This window comes from Cryptomeria japonica, chromosome 8 (genome assembly GCF_030272615.1).
Source record: "Cryptomeria japonica chromosome 8, Sugi_1.0, whole genome shotgun sequence".
Taxonomy (NCBI): Eukaryota; Viridiplantae; Streptophyta; class Pinopsida; order Cupressales; family Cupressaceae; genus Cryptomeria; species Cryptomeria japonica.
The window spans coordinates 683,763,259-683,779,127 of NC_081412.1; positions in this window are offsets into that span (position 1 = coordinate 683,763,259).

A 15,869-nucleotide genomic window follows, 5' to 3' on the forward strand; every position below is an offset into this window, starting at 1 on the left:
TAGTAGGTGCACTACTACCGTATGAGCAGTCGGAGGAGGGTGGTATAGAGGCACTACGCTGCATTTTCCATGATGATACAGTCTACGGCTATGAGATCCCATGGCAGGAGTTTTTAGACCTGGATTATGCACCATTACCGTCAGTACTATCAGGGTTCATTGGTAGATTCCTTTGTCTTGATCGCAAGTCAAAGGGATTTTTTGTGGGATGGGGGCTGGTTTTAGAGGAGATGGTCACACAAGGATGGAGGTTTTCATGGGGATCAGCTATGCTGGCCCATCTATATAGGGGTCTTCATGAGGTGGTATACCTTGGTTATGGTAGTTTGTCAGCTGGCGTGACATTGTTACAGGTATGGTCTTGGAAGCACATTCCAGCTGCGAGGCCATTAGCAGATAGAGATAGGCTCGTTGGAGGAGCATATGCTTATGGATACAAGGGTCTAGCTATCCAGCGTAAGCTGGAAAAACTAGAGCATTGGAAAAGAGTGCTAGATGATATTGATATGGTCACATGGCGACTGTATACAGGTTGTGAGGTGTGGGCGGAGGACGGGCTGGAGATGCCCTTTGTATTTATGACTAGATACCTGATCGAGAGGACCCGTTTTGTTATAGAGAGGTTTGTGGTGACCCAAGTTTTGAGACAGTTTGGGCGCCAGCAGGGTATTCCTCATGGAGCTTGCCTATATGCACGACAGAGGCAGGATGTAGCTGATTGGGTCCCGACCATTGTTAGCGCAGTGGCAGTGGAGGAGTTTGTCAGGTTGGTAGGGCAGATAGGGGATTATGTCCCAGAGATTCTAGATGTGGCCATGACTGATGAGTTCGCTAGATTGTTTGCTGCACAGGCAGTGGCTAGGATATCGGATCCAAAGGATATGAGGCCAGCCTTTGATGATGATGAGGAGGAGGGAGATGAGGGAGACGATGGAGATGATGGAGACGATGGAGGAGGAGGACAAGGGAGAGGAGCCAGAGGGAGGCAGGGAGATAGAGGGAGGAGAGGGGATAGAGGTGTGGAGAGAGCGGTGAGACAGGCGGCGATAGACAGGGGGAGAGGTGGATTGGCTATTAAGCCCGGTGGAGAGGGGAGAGCGGGGGAGGTATTAGCTGTAGTGGGTGGCATGAATGAGGCTATGCGACCAGCACAGAGGAGGAGGATAGATGTACTCCCACCTCCAGCACCGAGGATAGGCAGAGTGGGAGGGGTTTCCCTAGCATAGGTACCGCTACGGGTCCAGGTCCCTAGTCACATTGAGGATGCTCAGATTCAGACCCTACAGGTGACTGTATAGCAGCTGTAGGCACAAGTGTTGACATATCAGTGGCAGATTGTGTAGTTGACTACTGAGCGAGATACGGAGATAGAGCGAAAGGGGCGAGCAGAGGAGCTGGTATCTAGTATGCAAAGAGCAGCGGTGAGTGGTTTGATGAGAGAGACCCTGAGAGAGCTGGCATTGAGAGCCTAGGAGGCGAAGTACTACTGGCAGCACTATGAGGCAGCGATACTTAGGGATCGTCAAGTACAAAGCTTTGCACAGTCAAGATCTAGTCGATCTCGAGATACTGGGTTGCGGTCTGAGAGCCAAGGTGTCATAGGGTCACCGAGACAGGACCCTCCTGGAGATCCAGGGGCGGGGACATCTGGAGCGAGACCATCTCCGTTAGGGGATAGTCATACTTGAGAGACGTGGTCTGTGTTGTATTTTTTATCATTGTATTCTATGTATTGGACACAGTGTTGATACATTTTGTGCATTTTGATCATTTTTGAGAAATATATATATACGGCACCATTTTCTTTGATCATGTGGTGTGTTTATATGGATGCATGTTATGTGGGATATTTCTTTACTTTATGATGATGCAATGCTTAAATGTATGATGCAGGATGTATGCTTTTCTATGTTGTGAGATTTATTTTGAAAATGAGATGCATGATTTGATATGCTATGAGATGTATCGTGAAAATGAGATGTATGATAATGATATGCAATTATGTTAAAATGATATGCAATTAATTGTAAAATGATATGTAGCTAATTGTAAAATGATATGCAACTAATTGTAAAATGATATGCAACTATGTTTTTGGAGCATCCTCATTCTGCATTTGCCATCCGATATAGCCATATGTTATTTGCTTTCTTTGTAGGTATCATCATTGAGCATTGATTTGTTTTAGGATATGTTGAAAATTTATACAAGCATAATGGTATAATTGAACCATAATGACTTGAGAAAAATTTACATGATGTTTGATTTTGCAAGATAGCACAAGCGTCAAGGTATAATTAAACCAAGACGACCTGAGTGCGGATTGCGTAAATAGACAAGATTAAATCATTTGTATGTGTGAAGTGGAATCATGCCTTCAGTGATATTCAATGTATCACGTCTCGAGGTAAGTTTGCACACAGTACAAGCGATCGCCTCCTAGACAGAAGACAAAGAAAATATTGGAAGTTCCCCATGATCTCTAGCTTTAAAGCATTTAGTGAGAAAAGGAAAAGAATCCAATAATTTAAAAAGTTCAAAATGCAAAAATAGTCAAGATTTTTTTATGCGATAATGCAACATTTTTTTTTATTTTTTTATTTTTTTATTTTTTTTTTTAATGAAGCGTAGTGTTGGTTGTTGGATGTCATGTTTTTGAGTTTTTGCAATAGTTGTGATGTCTTGAAATGTTCACAATTTTTGAACAATTTAATGCCCCTAGCTGAGTGCGCCTCTTGATATGTACAGTGATTTCCAAGCCATGGTGGAATGTGGTAAGAGGATATGTATGGATATCCCAGGATAGTGACTATGCTAAGTATGCCCTGGATGGATATGTACTAAGTGTCGGGTGATGGCCGATAATGTTTTTATGGATATAGATAAAATGGTATATATAGATAGATAGAGGAGTCATTTTTTCACAAGAGCACCTGTTTACCAGGTTTTCACCATTTGTTTTTATTGTACCTTGTTTTTGCTTTTTTTCTAGATTTTTGATTTTTTTGATTGTTTTTGGCTTTTTCCGTGCACTAGGCTACTTAAGTATAGTACTTCTTCAGATGGATTTTGTTAGTTGGTTCGTCGAGCACATCTCCTTCTGAAGTTGTTAGCTGATAGGCACCTGATCCATAGACTGATATGATGACATAGGGACCCAACCAATTAGGTTCAAATTTCCCTTTCTTTTCCCGATCTTGCTGATTTCTTGGATTTTCTTTGAGGACTAGGTCACCAACTTTGAAGTTTCTGGGAATGACCTTGTGATTGTAGCTTCTGCACATGCATTGCTGATATGCTTTGAGATGAGTGTAAGCATGTTGGTGTCTTTCATCTAATAGTTCAAGTTCTTGTAGTTGGTTAACTCGACATTCTTCATCTGGGATTAAACCTTTCAAAGAGACTCTGAGAGATGGGATTTCTACCTCTAGGGGTAAAATGGCCTCTGATCCATATACCAATGAGTATGGTGTTGCTCCTATAGGTGTGCAGATGCTGGTTCTGTATGCCCAAAGTGCTGGATTGAGTTGTACGTGCCAATCTTTGCCTACATCATTCACTATTTTCTTTAGGATTTTCAAGATTGTCTTGTTGGATGCTTCTGCTTGACCATTGCCTTGCGGGTAGTATGGTGTAGAAAATCGATGTTGGATTTTGAAATTTTCACATAGTTCTTGTACATCTTGGTTTTTGAAAGGTTGTCCACTATCTGTGATGATCGAACTTGGAATACCATAACTGCAGATCAGATAATTTAGGATAAAAGAGGCAATTTGTTTCCCAGTCACTGTGGTCATGGGAACTACTTCGATCCATTTGGTAAAGTATTCTATTGCAGTTATAATGAACTTGTGTCCATTTGAAGATGAAGGATGAATTTTGCCAACTAAGTCTAGTCCCCACTGATAAAAGGGCCAAGATGTTGTAAATGGATGCAGTTCCTGTGCTGGTGCATGTATCAGATTACCATGGATCTGGCATTTAGGACATTTCTTGGTGAAGTGGTATGAATCTTTCTCCATTGTAGGCCAGTAGTATCCCATTTGTAGAAGCTTTTTAGCAAGAGTAGTACCACTCGAATGTGTGCCACAAATACCTTCGTGAAGTTTTGTGTAAAGTAGAATCAAAATCATTACGATCAAGGCAATGAAGAAGAGTACCATCTAGACCTTGACAATACAAAGTATCAGCGGTAAGGGTGTAACGGGCAACTTGTCGGATAAAGTTACATTTTTGGTTACGGGATTGGTCAATTGGTAAGATATTGTGCTTAAGGTAGTCGTATATTGGTCCATATAACGGAGAATTTGAACCAGTCAAGGCATAGATAACATGGGATTCAGAGTGATCATAGGCGGGGGAGAACAGTTACTCTACCAGGAACTCATAACAACTCTATTGCTCTGAAATTTGTAGTAATGAAGCAATTGTAGCCATTGCATCGACTACTTTGTTGTTCAATCTTGGTATCTGTTCGAAGGTGATATGCACAAAATACTGTTTGAAGTCATCCACCATTCACTTGTAGGGTAGTAGCTTATCATCCTTTGTCTGATAGTTGTTGTTGATTTGATTGGCGACTAGTTGTGAGTCTCCATAGACTTTTAACTCTGTGATTTTCCATTCTACGGCCATTTTGATGCCTATAACCAATGCCTCATATTCAGCCACATTATTTGTGCATGGAAACATAAGCCTATATGATCTTGGCATAGTGTGTCCTTCAGGAGTGATGAATAGAATGTCGGCACCTGAACCATGTTGTGTGTAGGATCCATCAAAGTATAGGGTCCATTGTTTGGTAGAAAGAGAAAGAACATCCCTGTCTAGAAATTCAATCTCCATGGTTTGTTTTCCTAGTAGCGGTGCTTCAGCCAGTTGATCTGCAATTGCTTATCCTTTGATGGCTCATCTTTCTATGTATTGGATGTCAAATTCACGAAGAATCATGACCCATTTAGCCAATCGGCCTGTAAGAGCTGCCTTGCTGAGTAGATATTTGAGAGGATCAATCTTTGCGACTAGCTTAATGGTGTGTGCTAGCATATAATGTCGGAACTTTTGAGATCCAATGACCACTATTAGGCAAGCTTTTTCAATGAATGTATAGTTGAGTTCATAGCCATTAAATGTCCTACTAATGTAATATATGGCTCATTTCTTTCCTTGTTGATCTTCTTGTGCCAATAGTGCCCCCAGCGATATATCTATTGTTGAGATATGTAGTATAAGAGGCTTTCCTACGACTGGTGGTACTAGAACTGGTGGATTCATCGGGTACTATTTGATTTGGCAAAAAGATTCTGCACACTTGGTCTCCCATCTGAATGGTACATTTTTGTGTAGCAAATGATTAAATGGTAGACTTTTATCTGCTAGTTGAGCGATGAATCTCCTGATTGATTGAAGTCATCCTTGTAGAGATCTGAGTTGACTGATATTCTTTGGTGGTGGCATGTCCATAATGGCTTGTACCTTTGCTAAATCTACTTCAATACCTTTAGCTAAGACTATATAGCCTAGTAACTTGCCTGATGTAACCCCGAAGACACACTTCTTAGGGTTGAGCCTGACTTGGAATTTCTCCAATCGATCAAAGATCTTTGTTAGGATGTCGAGATGTTCTGCTCTGGTGAAGGATTTAGCTAGTAAATCATCCACATGGTCTTCCATAAATGTGTGCATCATGTCATGGAATATTGTTGTCATTTCTCTTTGATAAGTGGCCCCTGCATTCTTTAAGCCAAAAGGCATAACATTCCAACAGTATGTTCCCCAAGGACAGGTGAACATGGTTTTATCTTGATCTTCGGGAGCTATTTTGATTTGATTATAGCCTGAGAAACCGTCCATTAGTGAGAGCATTGCATGGCCTGTTGTGAGATCTACAATTATGTCGATACTGGGCAAAGGAAAGTTGTCTTTCAGACAAGCTTTGTTGACGTCTCTGAAGTTAGTGCATATTCTGATACTATCATCTGGTTTTGATACTAGAACGATGTTGGAAATCCATTCTGCATAGTCAATGGGTCAGATGAATCTGACATCTAATAGTTTATTTAGTTTGGTTTTTACCATGAGTGCCACCTATGGGTTCATCTTCCGTAGCTTTTGCTTGACTAGTTTAACTCCTGTAGAAATGGACAAGTGATGCATGATTAAGTGTGGATCCACTTCGAGCATATCAACATATGACCAAGCAAAGTTAATTTGTTGTTCTTTAAAGAAAATGATGAATGCCGATCTTTCTTCCTCTGTCAGAGATTCTGCAAGGTGTATGTTTCTGGCTGCTTTTGTGGTACCAATGTTGATTGATTGAGTGGGCTCAATTAATATGGGTGATCGCTCATGAAAGTGTTTAGGAAGAGTGTCAAGTCTCCCATCATTAGGTGCCTTAAAAAGGTTTTCACCCTCAGATGTGTCCTTTATTTTTACTTTTTTGTGATCCAAAGCTGCCATTGACTGGTTTTCAGCATCAGATCCTTTATTTGGTTTATTTTTGTGACTGAGAGACTTGGCACTCCTTGATTGACAGACATCATTATTTTGTTCACTGGTAGAGCCTGTTTCTGGATTTATGGTACATAGGTAATAGATAATAGATTAATCATCTGGGAAAATTGGTATATCATGGGTTTTAGGTTCATCCCAGTTGATGAGGTCAGGAAAGACAAGCAGTAAGGAATTGTTGGGTGGATCAAGCTCTGCTACTGTAAGTGTTAGGACAGAGTTTTCATCGTGATTGTTTTTGGTTTTAAAGAAGTCCAGGATTTCGTTGAGGTCTTCGATGGTATTATCTTCCGCATAGACTTGTTCATAATGTTTCTGTTCGCTTTCCTTAGTATCATAGATATTTTGTGGTCCAAATTCAAGAGGTCTATCTTCTGCGTTATGTTCTTCTTGAGAAAAGGATATAGAATCAGTATCATTAGGGATATCTATAGTAGCATTGGAGCAGGTACCCCATTCATATTCATTGGAATCTGTCTCCGAGGCCTCATCCCAGATTCTATCAGTGCTGTAAACAGGTATGTTGTATGGTGAAAACAAATCTTTGATGATGGATACCATTTTGATAGTTTTTGTTGATTTTGTGTTAGATCCGTCTTCTACTTTCTAGATTTGTTCATAGACTATGCTTCCTCGGGGAGGAATAATGGTATTTGGAGATGACTTGATTTGTTCTTGAGGCATTGGTGTTTGAATATGAGCTACTACTGCAGATATGGCCTTCTTATGACTTAGAAGCTTTCCCTGATGTAACTTTTGATCTTGACGTTCCCGTGCCCTACGGATTGTTTCTGCTGATTCAAAGAGTGCTTCCTGTCAGGATTCTTCTTTGTACTTCTTCTTTACTTTCCATTGAGGTTTGGCAATTATGCTGGGCAACTTTTTCAATAGGAAAGTGAGCTTAGAACCCAATCCTGCTTTGTTTCTACTAGGTTGTGAAGGAAGATCTATAGGTTCAGTGACTCCTTCTTTGCGTTTCCCAATAGGTCCTTTACCATCATATCCCATTTGCTGCATGATTAAGTATCCTATTCCATACAGGTGTGTTGGTAGAACAATGTCTAGAGTGGTTGCTCTATTATCTTCTTCCTCATCTTTGTATAACTAGCTAAGAACATCCTTGTCTTCTGATTCATGTGCTAGAGTACCCAATTGGATGAAGGTACCATCAAATTTGGTGATGGGCTGAGTGGCTAGATGTGTTGATGTAGTAGGCAATCCATGAGATCTAGGTGATGTTGGTAATTTGGCCAAACATAAAGGCTCCAAAGAGTATTCTCCCATACCTTGGTCTTTGATTTGCATTTTCTGCTTGAAGTCTCCAAATAAGGAGTTGGGCTTTGCTGTTTATAGATCTAATGTCAAAGATCGTTGTTTTTCTCTATTCTGAGGAACCAAACTGTCTTGGGCTACCCCCATTGTGTTGCAATGTTGAAATGGATTGTGATCAGCTGATATGGAGATTTCTTGTCCATCATAAGGAAATTTGACACACTGATGATACGTAGAAGGTACTGCTTCCATTTCATGTATCCAGGGTTGCCCTAACAAAATATTGTAGGTGAGATCTATGTCTAAGACATGACATATAGTATCTTTTTGCACTGGTCCCACTTGAATAGGTAATATCACAATTCCTTGAGAGGACCTTTCTTCATCATCATATGCTTTTATGGTAATCTTCTTGCAGGGATCAATAGACTCTTCTGAGAAGCCTAATGCACAGATAAGCTTTAAAGTACATATATTAAGTCCGGCTCCTCCATCTATTAAGACTCTTTTTAATCGATGTTTGCAGACAATGACTTGAATATGGAGAGGAGTATTATGCAGATGACTCAAGAAAGTATTGTCATGCTCTGAGAAGGTGAGGTTATGAGGTCCTGTCATATTGGCGACCATGGCTAGAAATCTATCTGCATCTAGATTTTGAGGTACATTGGTTTCCAATAGCGCTTGTTCCAATATGTCTTTGTGCTTTGGTGATAGTTTCAACAAATCTAGTATAGATATCTGAGCTGGAGTTTTGCGTAGTTGGCTAACCAAGTCATATTGGATTTTTGGTGTAGTAGTTGTAGGTGCAGTATGTCCTTTCAAGACATATTTTTGAGTTCGGGTTGTTACATTGACAGATTCATGATCATGCCAATCTCGAATGGTGATGACATTTACTTGATGATCTTCAGCTAATATGTGGCTGATGGTGTTGTTGTAGATATGATTGATACGAGCTCCACATGTATCATCCGAGGTTGAGGCGCCATCTTTGTTGTAATTTGGGAGAGGATTTTTAAAGGCTCTGTGATCACCATTTGTTTTGAGACCATCTACCGTTAAGTCACCTTGATCAATCATGTCCTGTACCATGTGTTTCAATCTCATGCAACCGTTCATTCTATGACCCTTGTTACGATGGAAATCACAATAGTGTGAATCATTCCACCAAGGTGGTTTGATTTGGGGTTCATAGTTGCTAATTGGAGGCAAAGAAAGAATCTTGTTTGCCAAAAGTTCTCTAAATGTTGATTCTAATGATTGCCCTAGTGGTGTGAAGATACACTTTTGGAAATTATTCGTGTTGTTGCGTGAATTGTTGTTAGGTCCTGGATTCATGTTTTTGCTTTGAGTATCATTGGTGTTGTTTGTGTTGAGTTGTCCCTGATTGGTATTTGGTGCATATGTGTTAGCATTTGGATTAGCATTTTTAGGATTTTTCACATTTTGAGGATTTTCGGATAATGCAAGCACTGGTTGCTTAGATTTGGGATCATATGATTCATTGTTGCCTTCGTTTTTGTTTCGAGTCCAAAATCAAGATTTGTCAAGGTTGGTGTTGTTCTGATTATTGTAGTTTGATGAGTTTGTTCCTTCCTTGTAGAATTTGAGTGTTCCCTTTTTGACACATGCTTCCTCTACTTGAATGCCATTTTCAATCAATTTAGTGAACGATGGTATGCATTGAAGTTTTAGTCTGTAACTCATTTCACCATTCAAGTTATCGATGAAGATTTCCATTTTCTCCTTTTCGGGAATATCTCGAGGATATCGTGATACCATACGTCGCCAGCATTGAAGGAACATCATGAATGTTTCATTGTTCTTTTGTTTGGTGTTACAAACATCTAGCATGGTTATGGCATGTTGAATTTTATAGGAATATTGGGTTATGAATTTGTTAACTAATTCATCAAATGATCTGACAGGTGGTGTAATTTTGGATAGCCATTCCATTGTTTGTCCTCTCGGGCTTCCTGGGAATAACCTCATTAGATAGGTGTCATCATGAGCAAATTCAAGGCTCATTGTGCAAAATTATTGAACATGATCCTGGGGATCACTTTTCCCATCATATTTATCAAATTTGGGAACATCTGAGTTTGGAGGAAAAGGCACCATGTTCAATCTTCTGTCAAATGGATAAGGACAGATTTCGTTTAAAGAGTACCGCACTATTGTCCCTTGTTGCATATCTTGTTTTTGTCTTTGTAACATTTGCATTTGTTGAGTAAGAGCAACCAAAGGCACATTATCTTGCCAAGGGAAAAGTTCTTCCCTCCTATTTGTTCTCAGCTGAAAAGGTGTGGTAAATGGTATATTTTTCTCTGGAGTTTCTAGCTCAGGTATATGCATTTCTGGTATACGTTGTTCTAGAATATGTTGCTGAGGTATGTGAGTTTCTTCTTCTCTTTGTTGTTCTTGATATGCATATTGTCGAGATCCGGTTTGAAAGATGCTTGTGTCTAAATCTCCGGGAAGTTTAACGCCTTTACTTGTGAGCATGAGTAGATACTTTTCTTTATCATTTTCTATAAGCCTTTCTACAAGCTTTTGGAATGAAGGTTTTTCCTGACATTCTTGAAGAAGTGCTTTAGAAATTTCAGTCTCTTCCAAGTGTGGAACTTCAAAAGGATTTGACAACCTTTGATTCATACTAGACTCGGTGTGCATCTCGCTTTGTTGGTTTCTTTGAGAGCGAGTAATAGGCATTTTAGTATAAATTTTCAGTGACAAAGGGGACAAAATCCACTTCGATGTGTTGTTTAGGGGTGGGTGGTTCTGGTCAAGATGTGTTATAAGTGATACACTCGTCGGGCAAGAATGCTGGATTGATTTTTCCTCCACGGTTTATGATTTGATTAAAAACAGACTTTTGACAGTAGGCTCTTGTCTTCAAGGGTTCTTTGTCAAATTCGTTGGATTTGTTTTGGATATACCATTTGACATGATGAAGGAATACTCGATGAGATTTGAAGAGTTGACGATTGATGTATAAAAACTTATTTCTCTTGATGAACTTGGAAAAACTAGGTTGTTGTTTCTTCAACGTGATGTTACGATAAAGGTTCTTTCTTCTCAAAATATGGGGATTAGTCATGCATGAGTGATCAATGGTTTCCTTTGATTTGTTTGGATTCAATTGATCTTGTTTGAAAATTTTCAAATCTTACTCTATCAAAGTGAAGGTTTAGATGCCCCTTCACGACAAAGCGTGTCAAATGATATGGATAAAAGCCTCCCGATATGGAAACTTGATTTGACAATTTAAAAACTTTAAACAAGTGTTTTGAGATAAAAATCCGTAAGATGGTAAAGGATTCTGTTGATACTGATGATAAGGTTTCTGGATTATGATAAGAGAGACATGTTTTATCACGCGATTCATTTAAGATTTTGACAATGTTTGTTTTAACAAAAATTTAGCTCAAGAAATAGTCTTAACGGTTTGTTTTCGCTACTCTGTTTTGATGAAAATTGTTGTTGGTAATGAGAGGCCTTTGAAAATGTTTTCAAATCTTTTTAAATTCCTCACAGTCTTGCTCTTTATTTTTATGTTTTAGATCATGCGCTAAAACAGAGACTACATGCGCTACCAAAATTACTCCACGCGCTAAAATAATGACCGCACGCGCTAGGCTGCCCCCAGACACGCGCTAAAGTTTTGACTGTTCCAAAATTGTTTTCTATCTGTTTGAAAAAGATATGTGCTAGCTTGGGCCTATAACGCACTAATTTTTTAACTTTATGTGTTAATTTTTGGTTTCCACGCGCTAGGTTGTTTCTTCCACGCCCTAGACTATTTTTGTGATGCGCTAAAAGATGTGACACTGTTTTGATTCTAAGCTAAAATGCTACTGTTTGGTCTCAACATGCTAACTTGATGTTTAGATGCGCTAATAGAAGTACCTCACGCACTAAGAAGTTGCTCTTATGCATTAAACTGCCCTGATTTTTCCTACGGTTGGTTTTTTTTTTTTTTTTTTGCAAATTTTGAAATTTTGTTGTGAAATTTTCAAGTTTGATGGATGATTTTCTGAAGTAGTAAATGCAAGCATGGCATAAAAAGTACAACCATTTTTCCTAATCTAACAAAAAGTGTATGTTCTACGAGGATGTGTTCAAATCTCCAATATTTTAATTGGTTTGGATACAAATAATACACTTCAGAAAGACTCTTTAGTCAAGGGTCATAAATAACATCATAGCCCACTAGTCTCGATACTCTGTCAGCTCAAACAGCCATGTCAACCCCTAGAGGGCGCCCATTTTTTTGCCTTTTTCCAGAAATTAACTCAAAGTGAATTGCTTCATAGTTGAGTAGTTATCTTGGGAGATAAATGGTGAGTAATCTTGAGGGCAGATTCTTCCCCACCCTTGCACTATGATGTTATAAATGTCTGGTTACTGACTCGGTTCCAAGCTTCTATTTCTATGGTTCGTAATTAGGCTTCCCATTCGACCGTCAGTGATAAACTCCCTCAGGAGGCTTCCCAACCTTTAGAACAAAGGCTTTACGTATCTCAAGGATACTAGGGGAAGGCTAATCGCTGTGCGCAACCGTTGAAAAGGACTTTCGTCACTTTCTACTTTTGATTATAGTGGGTTGGAATTCTTATCGTCAAAGTCGTTCCCCACTTAGGTTGTTCCCTTCACACCGGCCATAAATGACTTTAAGAGTTGATTCCAACTCCTCGGGAAGGCAGGCCTGCTAAAGGATGTAAATGCTTGAAATATAGAAAGCTGTAAGAGTGGTCTGAATTTTTTATCACCCAGTTAAGGGGAGAGCATATTTCTTCCACTTTCGAGACAAAGCAATCAAGTTGTTCTTTTTAGCCTTCAAGACAATGATTTTCTAACTTCTATTTGGAGATGTTGCTCCAACAAGCATGATGTTCTTTTTAACCTTTCATAGCAAAGTGTATATTTCCAAAACCTTTGAAAAATAAATCTGGTCAACAAAGTAAATCATGATGTTTTGTCGGCAAAATGAAAATAGATAGGGGAAAACTTTCCCTCTTTGCTTTGCACAAAATGAAAATGAGGTTCTTTTACTTTGCAGAAATGAAGTGAATCCTTTTAGACACCAAAGGAAAGTGAGGTTCGTTTTAAGCTTTTGCAAAAGGTAAATTTGCTTGTTCTTTTTTAGAGCTTCCAAATGAAGTGTTTTTCCTAACTTGTAGGAATGAAAGGTTTGCTTTGTTTTTCTTTTTAACATGCAATAAAGAAAGATGAATTATTTTTACTAACTTTGAAAGAAAGCAAAGAAAACTAGACTGGTCCCCTTTGTTCCTGCATAAAATGTTAGAACCTGCACATAGTCAGTTAGCAAAAAAAAATCAAATCATCATGGTGGGCTTCACAAGCCTAATTTTTATCTTTCGGTTACAAATTATATTCTATCTGTGATGTGCTATAGAATAGACTATATGTGCTACAATATACCCTCGATGCGCTAAAAGAAAGTCTCAACGCGCTACATTGTTTTCTGGATGCGCTACTCTGTGCGTCAAAAGCACTGCTCTAGTTTTCTCCCACGCTGAGACCTACAAGAAACTGGTGATTTGATGCAATAATGTATATACTTCACGCGCTAGGTGATGGACTCCACGAGCTGAACAGTGGACCAGATGCGCTATGCTATTTACTGGATGCGCTAAACAGTGAACTGAACGCACTAATTCATTTTTCACATGTGCCTACAAAAGTAGTTAATTTCAAAAACTGATTTGATATATGGGTTCGGGCCCCACAGTGGGCGCTAGAAATGTATGTGAGAAAAGTGGGTCAATAGAACTCAATATATGAAAAATGTTCCAAAAGACTTGTCCACACATACACACAGGACTTCTTGATGCAAGCTATAGAGTAACGAAGTATTACTCATCTTTCCAAGGTGGGTCCCATGGTTCTCTATCTCACAATGTCCCTCAAATCAATGTTTTTTCTCTCAGATCATTGAGCAAAATGGTTTAGGGATGGCAAATGCAAGAATGAGGGATGTTTTGATAGATTTTAGAATGAAATGAATCCTAAGCTATGCATGATCTTAAAATGCAATAAACTAGATTATAAGATGACAAGGTTAGCATGAATACTATCCTAACATGATATATTTAGTCTATGACTGAGCTAAATGATAAAGAAAGTATTCTAAACATGCATATTTAGACTAATTTCTATTTAAAAGAGAGGCTAAAATGATGAGCATAAAAATGATATGAAAGCTTGAATGTATTTAAGCATAAGTGTGATACTACAAATTTGGAGGATGATCAAAATGGAGGAATGAGAGCTTTTATTTATAGAAAAAATAGGGCAATGGATGGTCAGGATTAAAAGAGTTGATCAAGGGTTGAATTTGAAAGTTGGGGATCCATGTTTGCAATTTGCACCAATGAAATGGTGACAAGTGTCAACATAGGGTTGGATTGAGAGAAGGGGTTGGAGGCATTAAATGCCTGAGAAGGCCTCATGGTCATCTAGAGATAAGGGTTAAGCTTAAGTTAGGCTTACCCAATGGATTAAGAGTTAATCCAGGGATAAGACTTTGTGCAAATGATTAAGAGATAATCATGGTCAAAGCATTAAAGGCTTGATGAGACCCTTGGGTTGGATGAAGGTTGAGTTAAAATAAATTCTTTAACCATGTAAGAGGGTTTGAGTTAACCATTAATGGTTATGAAGACTTTGGGGATATTAAGTGGTTGAGGATTTGAAGCCTTTAATGGTTATCAAAGACTTTAAGGTTTTGAGAAGTGACCTCCCCTTGCTTAGGGATGTGACAAAGTTTAGAAGATGGGTTAGGCTAATTAGAAGCGATTAGAAGAGTCTAGAATGGATTTAGAAATAGGTTTTAGGATGCAAGTGGGAGATGCAAGTGGGAGATGTAGGAAAATGCAAGTGGGTGGAAGAATAATAGAATTTAATTGAAATAAAGTTAATTTAATTCAATTTGGTTGCAATTTAGGGAAATTAAATAAATTAGATTTATTTAATTTAGGATAACTAATTTAATTAAATTTGAATTTAATTAAAAGTGGATAGGGGGATTTAATTGAATAAAATGATTTATTCATTAAATGGTATAGTGAATTTAATTTAAATAAATTGAGTAATTTATTTAATTTAAATAGGAGAATGTGGGTAATTTAATTAAATTGGATTTAATTAAATAGAGAAATGAACATAAAATATTCATTTAGGAATATGGTCATTTTTATACGTCTACAATTCCAACTTCTCTTCTTGATCCTCATCCTATTCTTCCTCAAGCACCTTGTATCTCACAAACTCTTGGCAAGGAATATGATCTCATTGAACAACTTAAAGCTACTCCTGCCAAGATATCCCTTTGGGATTTGATTCAAACTTCCTCAACCCATCATGGAATGTTACAAGATGCCTTGAAAAATTTTATTGTCCCATCTACAATGACATCCAATAACATGGCTTACTTAATTAATTTGATCATATCCCTTAAATCTCAAATTATGTTTGCACAAGATGAGTTACCTTCTAGTGAGATCCAACGTCAATATGATCCTTTAATGATTGTGGTTATCATAAATGATAGTACAATAAGGCGGACATTAGTGGACAATGGCTCCGACCTTAATGTTTGTATCATTAACTTGTTGCATAAGATTAGCATTGATACATCTCTTATTAAACCCAATTCTCTTACTATCTAAGGCTTTGATAATGTTGGTAAATCTCACAAGGTATCATCACCTTGCCTATTAAGGTAGGTTTTGTTACTCTGCCCACACCTATTCATGTCATGTTTGGAGATTTGACATATAACTTATTATTAGGGAGACCTTGGATTCATAGCATGCAAGTTATCCCCTTCACATTGCATAGGCAAGTTAAATTCACTTACAACAATAAAAAAGTATACCTTGCTAGGTGATACAAATCTCCAAACTTGTTTGCAAACATCAAAATCCAAATCTTCTTCAATCGATTATTCCCCAACAATCTTAGATGATTCTTCCAAAGCCTCTACTCCCACTAGTGTGTCTGTTTCTTCAAATTCATCTCCTACTAATAATTCCTCAAGTGAACCTAAAGTTCTTGAG